This window comes from Centrocercus urophasianus, unplaced genomic scaffold (genome assembly GCF_019232065.1).
Source record: "Centrocercus urophasianus isolate 14NV4802_14NV808 unplaced genomic scaffold, USGS_Curo_1.0 seq_28, whole genome shotgun sequence".
NCBI lineage: Eukaryota > Metazoa > Chordata > Aves > Galliformes > Phasianidae > Centrocercus > Centrocercus urophasianus.
Genome location: NW_024884844.1, coordinates 10045466 through 10055426, shown reverse-complemented (window position 1 = coordinate 10055426; position 9961 = coordinate 10045466). Strand labels below are relative to the sequence as shown.

Genomic DNA, 9961 nt, shown 5'->3' with positions numbered 1-9961 from the left:
TAACAAATCTATCTTACTTAGAAAATCCTTGGCTTGAATATATTTAGTGTGAGAAAGTACTAAAGGAAAGTATTACACACTTGATACCACTTCTGCAAGCATCAAATATTGTCATTCCTAATATTTGGGCTAGATACAGTCTTGGTGGAACAGTTTATTAATTTTGAATTAGAAAGTATCAGAGGGATTATTATTATTATTATTATTATTATTATTATTATTATTATTTAAGTTTTCTCAAGGGATTTGGCAAAGAAAATAGTAGAATTGAAATGACATAATCACAGTTGTTTCATTTAAACCTGTATAGTCTTATTGGTTCCATATACATGTGTGTATTCATGACAGAAATAACATCAGTCACATGAAAGATATGTTACTTGATTTCTGTTTCCTTTTAAGAGTGGTCAGATCTAGGTCATTGTAGCTACTAAGTCTCTGGTTTAGTTTTTGTTGTTGTTTTCCTTTTAGTATCAGGCTTCTTTACCCTTGGATTAGAAATAAATTTCATTTCCAGAAAGAAAATAGAGTACACTCTACCATATTTCATTCCTAAACCTCAAAGTGAAAAGATCTCTCATCTTGGAAACTCATAAAATCATGTAGAAGCAGAGCAGGATATGTACCAGTAGGAGTAATTATGTGTGTCCCAAAAGATCCCTCAGTTTGTGCTGACACTGATACCTTATTTTGTACATTAGTCACAAGAACTCTAATGACCCCAGTTCATGCTGCCATTTAGAGACTAGGAGAGCCTGCTGTGCCCCCCTCTTGCTTTTACAAAGCTGACACAAACAAACAGGACAAGAATCCCAGTGCTTACAAAGTTGCTTTTATCATATCAGCACAACGAACAATGCAGAAATTAAATGCATGCAGGCATTTCCCCGCTAAGTGCAGTGCTTGGCATTTAAGAAGCCAGCTGTAAATCCCAGCAGTAATGTTTCTTAGCTTATTTAAAAATATATATATGTATCAAAATATTCCAAAATAAAATGCTCCGTGTTGGTCAAACTTTCTTTTAAGTGGGATAGTTAAGAGATTAATACATCCTAAAAAATGTGCTTACATAGTTTATGTCTGGCTCCATCCTGTTTTCCATGTTTCCTGCAGCTACTATAATATTTAAAAATTTAGTCCTGAATTTGATAATTATTTTTGTTATCATAATATTGTAGTGTATTTTATCCCAAATGAAAGCAGTGGGGCCATAATTTTATCAGTTACATGTTTTCCCTTCTAATTCACAGAAGGAGAAACCCAACTTCGTTGGCTGTATACCTGCATTAACTTGTGAGTGGATTATTTGGGACTCCTTTTAATGAGTTAAGAAAACAGCCTGTACAAATGGGGTGTATGAGCTTATCATAAACTGTGTTTTCCATGCAGCAAAGTTTATGTGTATATACTTACGTGATAGCAAGTTTGGAAGTTTTGGGTAAAGCATGATGGAAAACACTAACAGTGAATATATCATGAGTGGAACAGAAAGATTGGACTTCAGTGGATAAAGCTACCAATGACAGATGGGACTTCTGAGGTGAAGTAGTGACTGAAGTCACTCTGGCTTTTCCTTCTGTATTTTATTTCTAAAGAGAATGACGCAGTAAGAGGCTAACATTTGCTAATAGCATTAAACAGCTGGGAGAAGTCAGTTCAAAGGAAATTATAATGTTTGAAAATACACGAGATTAAGAAAATTACAGATGTTATCAAGAAGAAAACTAAGTTTAAAGATTAAGTAATAATTAAACCATACAAGGGTGTGAAGTGAACTTGTAGAAATCTGCATTCCCTAGCATCAAATTTGTAATCTCAAGTGATTGTTGGCTGCTTTCTTCTCCTCCCCCTCACTCCTTTATAAAGCTTAAAATTCTGAGGCTGTATAGTGTGCTTCTGCTGATGTCTATCAACCTTGGATTAAGCTCCAATGGAAATGTGCATAGGAAATCAGACACTAGTTTTAGGAAACTACATAAAAATAAAAGCTCCAATAAAACCATGAGCTAGGAAGGAACTGAGGTAACAGCCTTGATCGTTTTTAGCTGTTTTTTTAATCACTTTGGATGACTAGGGGAATGCTAGCAAAAGATTATTAAAACATTAGGAAAAATGGTAGGGACTATAAAGTTCAGAGTACATCGACACTTGACTAGACATCTACTAAGTTAGTTTTGTTTTCCTCAATTTTTTTTTGGTCATGGAAGATCTTTACCAGATCTTATGTAATTGTTAAAAAATATATGTATTTATTTTTTATTTGATGGAAATTGAGAGTCCAGCTTAAAAAAATTCTGCTAAAAATGCTTTGCCAGTTGCTTTGTCTTTATTGCAATGAAAAAACAATTGTTGTTTGCAATGTATATTGGCATATACAGGGTTGCCTCTTCAATAAATTTATGCAAAAGGTGGAGGTTTTGACCTCTTTTTTTCAAGTGCAATACTACATAGTGTTTTATTAGTATTCACTATATACATCCCATAGGCCGCTAAACAATTCCACTCAGAGAGGAGATTCAAGGGCAAAACACAAACATTTGATGCCATTTTGTATGTTATAGGATATCCACTCCGGAGCTGTTACTCCACACAGACATATGTCTCTTACAGATTCTTTGGCAGGTGTGCCAGCCTTGCATAAGGGCTGTAATTTCTTTGGAGATATGTTGTTATTACAAATATCATTTACCATAAGGATCTGACGTGCTCTATCTCTGTTGATTTGTCTCTGGTCTCCCTGAGATATTAATATCCACAAATTAGCTTGCCTGGCTCATTTGACCAAATGCTTTTATATTTGTGAAATGTTTCTGGAGACCAAAGAGTGGATGGGAGCATAATAAAAGATGGCCAGTCCATTCCAGCAGGGGCAACAGCAGTCACCTCCACTGGTGCAGACTGTTAGTAGCATGGCATGCAGGCTCTTGTTCATCACTGGTAAAAATGGTGGTGAATGCATTAAAATATAGTGCTTTGTACTGAGAATTTTCTATATCAATGTTATGATGCTTTTTTGTATCCACTGTAGCTTCCGCAGAAATAAATAGAAGGTATTAATTTCAGAGTGACCTACATACATTGGTCTGTCCTGAGTGCTCCTATTAGATTTTATTGTTCCATCAATTTTATGTCAGAATACATGACGCACACGCATCATAGATCACAAAATTGATAAATGCTCCCATTCATCTGATGTGCCACATGAATCACTTCAGATAGTGATAGAATATTTTAAAGAACTGACAGAACCAGTTCAGCCAGAATTGTTTTTCTTCTCTCCTGCTGAGAAGATTCTGTGGAAATAAGAGTTGAAAGGTTCTTGGTAGGTCAAAATTTTATAGTTTGTAAGCAAAAGGTACAAGTAACCAGTGACCCTGCACATAATTGACCTCGACATCAAAATCATTGACTGTAGATAATCTATCAACAGAAGCAATACAGAAAAGCATGTTCATAGTACTGGAACACAGAAGCTATGCTTAACCTTAACCATCTCACAACAAACAAAACAAGAATCAAATACATTGCCTTCTTGAAAGTGCTGTATGCCCGAGTCAAACAGCACGTATTACCACTCTGAAAATATCTGAGCTATCCTATGATATGCCAGGTCAAACCTTTGAATAGGCATTGCATAAGAAAGCTCCTGACAGCTCCTTCTCTCTAACACTGAATGGAGAAGTTTTCCAGGCTACTGGTTTGACCTTTACGTTATGTAAGAGAAGCACATAATTTTTCAGGGGTGCATAATGTAACTGAAATGTGATCTCCTTTACAAAGTAGTATTTAGTCATCAGAACTCTCTAGAGAGCACTGCTGTATTAAATGCATATTATAGGCCAGATACAGCTAAACTTGGGCAGCAGATGGGTATATGGTTAAGCATTTTGTTCTTCTTTTTTTTTTTCTTTTTTTTTTTTTTTCCCCCTTTCTTTTCTTTTATTTATTTATTTATTTTTAGTGGAACATACAACATCTGAACTTAACGTGCTTTCAACAGTTAGGTCTTTACTGACTGAATTAAGTATGTATTCTAAGTGTCCACTGGATTCTAATTTAAACAGTGTCCAAGGGAAGAAAAACTGTGTTCACTAATGAGAAGTTTCCATCTACTTTATTTTCTATTAATTTTTCATCACTCTTTTTATTTGCCTTTTAAACGTACCCCACCTTTACCCATTTTATTTCAAGATCCCAGTCTTCTTTATCTGACCTTTTAATCGTGTTTGGACTGGGCAGGTGAGATACTGCTCCTTGTCCTCGTAGTGCTTTTGAATGTCAGTTCTTGTAAATTTCAGTCCTGTACATTTCTTTAAATGATCAAAAATGTCCCTGAAAGGTCATTTGAGTTGTTCAAGAAACAGATATGAGGAAGAAACGATGTAGATATGTTAAAAATACACAAAGCTTTGGTACTGTTGTTCTACATGTAAATGAATCACTTGTGTAACCAATAAAAAAAAGACACTGTAAAACATCAGTAAGTATAGGCAAAAAGTGTTCGGAAAATTTATTAATATAATTATTTAATTCAACATGTGTAGCAGATCTGGTAGGAAGTTTGGGATTTATTTATATATTTGTTTGTTTGTTTGTTTATTTGTTTGAGTGTGGGAACACCTACAAAATAGTCCAGGGCTCAATTATCGACAGTGTAACTCTTGATAAATGAGCAAAGACCTGAAAAGTCTCTTCCTTCTATACCAAATGCTAAAGTAGAGCCTAGTTTAATTGTTTTGGTTTTTTTTTTTTTTTTTTTCAGTTTCTTCCAGTTTCAGTTTTTGGCTGGACCAATTAAGTTTACCTTTATTGAAAATTTGACTTACCCATTTGAAGGGAAGAACTCTCTGCTTGCTATTTCTTCTATCTCTGTACTCAGTAAAGTTTCTACTACAGGTTTGCACCAGTATTTCCTACTCTATCATTTTCTGCCTGTTATTCAGCAGGCAGTGATAGAAATAGTGTTTCTCTTCTGGATCAACAAGAATTTTAACAGCTGACATTTCTCCAGGCTGTCTCAGTGTGTCTGATCAGACAGCTATTAAGTTTCAGCAAATATCTACAATTCCTGTCCATAATTGCATTACTAACATTATTATTACTCAGTAGTAAGCAAAGCAAAACAGAGATGCAAAGGTAAATAGCACATAGAGACTGATGCCTCCAAGTTGTGTTTCTTCCTGTTTCTCATAATGACAAAGTGACTTTCAGCTAGTTTTTGGGTTATGATGTTGTTACGTGCCTTGCAGTATAACTGGACTTCTTAACAGCTGTAGTATGTTTGAATTTTGTAGCCATTCTTGTCAAAATTTTTTTCACTCAGTACATAGTTAAATTGTACAATTTTAACAAATAAGTATGTGCAGAAAAGGGATTGGTCAAATTCTTGGTGATGATGATGATGAGTAGCTGGTATATGTACAATCATCAGTTTGAGATGTTCACTGGCCATTGATTGTCAGAAACTGAGAAGATAAAGCAGGGGAAGGGTGACTCAGTACATGTCTCATGGACAGTATATTTCTCTAAGCATCTGCTTCTGGCAGTTTTCAGAAACAGGACACTGAACTGATGGATTTTGTGACTGAGCCAATATATTGCATATAGCTCTCTGAGCTCCTTTCCTCATAGTTTTCAAAACTCTTTGGTTTTCTTATTTTACAAACCATTAATATTTATTCAGGGATGTCATGGTTCAGACAAGAAACCTCCATCCCAGAGAAATCTTCAGCATCAGGATGCACTGGGGACTATTGCAAACAGCTTTCCTTCCCTGCCCCTGCAGAGGTTTCCTCTCTTGATTATCAAGTTCCATGACAAATTTCATAGCAGCTGTAAAAGGAGTAATTTGGGGATTAACCTAGAAACAGCTAATCTGCAAGTCTCCAAGTATTTTCTCTGTGTTTGAGTAGAGTTTCTTCTTTATATCTCCTTTTAGCTTTCAGCTGTGCCTTGCCCAACTTTGACTGAGTGCTGGAATGAAACTTTGTAAAAACCCAGTCACTAACCTGGGATAACTGAGTCATGTCAATGACATATGTTCTTCAGCATCATAAATTACTTGCTGGAAATAGAGTTGGCCTTCTTTTCTATCAATATTTGTGATATTACCAAATAAGCACTTCCTGTTACACTGGTGCTCAAGTCCTTTTTGTGGTGCTTCTCTATTGAGAAATTTCAAGTTTCCTTGAATTTTTCTGCTCTTATAACATGAAAAATATTTTTGTCAGTAGTAATTGCATTACCAGTCACTTTGTCCTGACTCGTTCTGCTGTTGCAAGACAAATGGACTTCATAATCTGTCTGGACACTCTGGTTGTTACTTTAACAGATGTTTGATCTCCAAAAGCAAGATGTTCCTCAGCTGTTTTCTAGAAACATTTCAGACACTGCTCTAATTCATTTTTATGCCTTCAACCTTGGTTTTAAATCATATTTTTCATTTTTGGAGACATCAGTGAGCTATGGGACTATTTGCACTCTTTGTTCTGTTTGGATCAAGAGAAGAAACTATGTCTAGCTGCATTCCCTGGAAAACTAAATTCTATCTGTACCACTTACATGATACTGTTATTTTAAGCAGTTAACCAAATTCAGGCTCTTGGAGATCCTATTTAGTCACAGAGAATATCCTAAGCTCTCTCCTTTGGCTAGGAGTTGCGACACAGATGATGGCTCTGGCTCATCAGCGCTCAGCCCATGAGTTTTCCTTCTCAGCTTTTTTAAGGACAGTGCTTTCTGAAGCTCCTTGGCTGTGCCCCAGGCTAATTTGCAGCTTTTTCTCTCTGCTTCACTGGGCTTTCTATTTCTCTCATTAATAGAAAAGCAGTCACAAAATAATACCCAGCAAAAGTCCTCTTCCCACGTGTCCGGCATGTATCCTACTGAGCTGAATAGTGACAGTTGCCAAAGTTTAAAGGAAATCTTAAATTGTTTTGGCTACCTGGTTCCAGAAAGAAGCTTACAGCCTTCTTATGAGTATCTGTAATGAATTCACAGACAGCTAATTCTGAAACTTATCATCCACTCAAGAAACTGAACACAGCAAGCTTATAATCAAAGCAGCCCACTTTTGGATTACTGACTGTTTAACTCCACTATAAATAGGCTGCGAACAAAGAATTGTTCAAAGAAATTAGAGTGATTTAAAACAAGAGATAGTTGTGTGGGAATGCAGAAAAGCCAGAAGAATGATGGAGCTTCATTGCTGATACAAATTTACCAAAGGAGATTTTCCTCTAATTTTAGGTATAGAAATGGGGGGCAAAGCTTCTTAAAAAGGGGCTTTTTCATCAATCCTTTTCTTAACATTGTTTCCACCCTAGTAGAATTCCACAATTTTTCCTTTGATGTGTTAGCACAACTTTTTTCTGGGTATTTTTCTCTATGAAAACAATGCATGCCTCCACATTTCTTCAATAGAAATCATGTACATGAAAGCTTTCCTAATTCTGTTGGCAATTGCCTATTTTTGCACTTCATTTGCCTACCAAGATTCTTCACATATTCTGTTAGTATATAATTTGTTCACTAAAAATGTTGAGATTAGTTCAATGCTGAGCAATCCATAATTATGCAGTCTGTAAATAATGATAGTTTTCAGGCATATATTTTTTTATAAAGCTATAGTTCTGGTGTTTTAATAATTAAATATTGAGCTAATTAAGCATGAGTTGAATTCATTCATTAAAAGTTTGGGTTTTCCAATTTGAAAGCTTTCTGAGTTTGTATGTACACATATTTTCTTGCCTATACATGCTAGCATAACCATATCCTTGTTTCCCTCTTATTCTCCTTGGTTTCTGAACAGACTAAAGACTTGTGAAAAATATGAAACCCAAGAAAAGTAATGTCTGAAACAGAGAGATGCATGTTTTATTCATGTAGAGAGCTGTTTAGGTCCTGTTTCAAAAATATTAAATATTCTATACAAACTGTTAGCAGAGAATGCTTGCTTTCATTCCCTGTCAGTTCCAAATCTTTTTCTGTTCTAACATAGTTTCTTGTTCCTCTCTGCCGATCCCAGCTCTGGTTACTTGCATTTTGAGACTTTTCCCTTTTTACTTTCACACAGACTCCAGATCTGAGAGACTGGCGTTTGACTCCTTTACCTCTGAGGCTTAAGGAGAATCAGAATGGGATGAACATCCGTGAATGCAAGGATGGATCTATTTCATGTCTTTCTTTCCAGTGACATAGCAGAAAGATTGCATACTGCAGTAATGCACAACCTTTGTGCTTCAAGCAAAAATTCTTTGTGGAACACTTAAATCTTCCAGTGTTTTTAGTAACAAGAATGCTTATGGAAACTTAAATTTTGAAATAACATTGCAACATATTTTGCTTTAGATGTAGAAATGTAATATTCACGTCAGAAAATAATTGCAGCTATTGCAGCCATCCAAACACGTGACAGAAACATAATGCGTGATTTGCAGTTTCAGACAATTAGCTCAGCATGTAAGTGCTGAATATCAAAGGCCCAGAGAATCCCTTACGAAACTGGAAACTACAGATAAAGTATTATTTACAGAAATAGTTAGTAGTTTATTTCTAAAGTCAGTAAGGAAAACATTTACAAAACCACAGTGATCTTCTTAGGAGAAAAAAATGGATCTTAGATCATCTAGTAAACTGTTAATTATTTATCCATCTCTGCTCAGGAGTTCAAGTAAGAGTAATTGGATGATCCCTAATGAGATGTGGTCGAGTTTCACATTTTCCCCGTTGAGTTGATAAAAATCAAATTAGCAGCACCTCTGAATATGTCAGTGTTGTGTGAGCAGATAGGCTAATTTCGGCTGTATGCAAGAGAGGTCTGCAAGGGCAGCAGGAGAGGTAGATGAGGTTGGGAGCAAGAGGAGGTGCTAAATTGGCAGCGGTGTTCTTGTCTTTTTCTATTTCGATAGAAATGCAAATTGGATATTCACTGCCTGAATTAGTGGCTGGTATCCAGAAAGACGATGTGTCATTGATGTGTGCCATCCATGTCTCCAAAGTCTCAGTAAGAAAAAAAAATAAAAGGTAGGTTCAACAATTAGTGGAAATATAAAAATTTGTTTATGCGGAAAATTACAGTGCAACGCAAGGTTGGAGATGTAGTTCAAATTCATACATAAGAATTCAGTGCCATACCAGGGCACGCTTCTCCTTAGGTTGCTGTGCTTGAAGACTACAAATTCTCTGCCTTCGTTTCTATAGGGAAACAAAACAAAAAGAAAACAAACACAGAACTAGGATTTAAAGTGCCTCAGATAAATCCACATTGTGTTGTAATTTAAATGGTAAAAAAAAAATAAAAAAATCTTCTTTTAATGAATTTTAAAACCTCAAACTCTAATGTCATTACTATTTTGCATTGTGTATTTCAGTTGGAGAATTGATTGGCGAAGATTACTCGGATAGTATCTCAAAATTCACTGCTTCCCTTGTCTTTAGCTGTTCTATCTCACATTTCAATGGCTGTAGAGCCTCACTGACTGCATACTCTTTAGTAATGCTTCCTATTTCAGACTCATACAGCAAACAAATCTTTATCTCAATTAGGAATTAAATTAAGATATTCATGTCACCCAGCAAAAGTAAGACATACATTTGCTGAAAACTCATTATTCAGGTTGTGCCGTGTCAATTTAATCCAATAAAATAAGATGAGGAGGAAGGGTTGGCTGTGACTTTAAAACATCTTAAAAAGAAAAGAAAGAAAGAAAAAAAAAAAGATGCTCACAAAACCCAACAGGTGTGATTAATGACCAGTGGTGAACTAGGGGGAGGTGAAGTCTTTCTTTCTGCTGTCAGTGCACTTGCTGATGGTGTAGCCTATCCTCCTGGCCTGGCCATCTCCTGCTAGCCTGGGGTTCCTTCCTGCTGGCCTGCCCATCTGCTGCTGCCGCCTGCTCTCAGCTGCCCTCTGCACCTGCCCGAGATTCACCTCCAAGCTGGATCAGATTCAGCCACCTAA

General features: G+C 36.0%; 1 protein-coding gene across 1 annotated transcript in view; it reads left to right on the top strand.

The window, feature by feature from the left end:
• LRP1B (LDL receptor related protein 1B) overlaps window positions 1-9961 on the top strand; it is a 440883-nt gene that overhangs the window by 116501 nt on the left and 314421 nt on the right. The window lies entirely within an intron of this gene.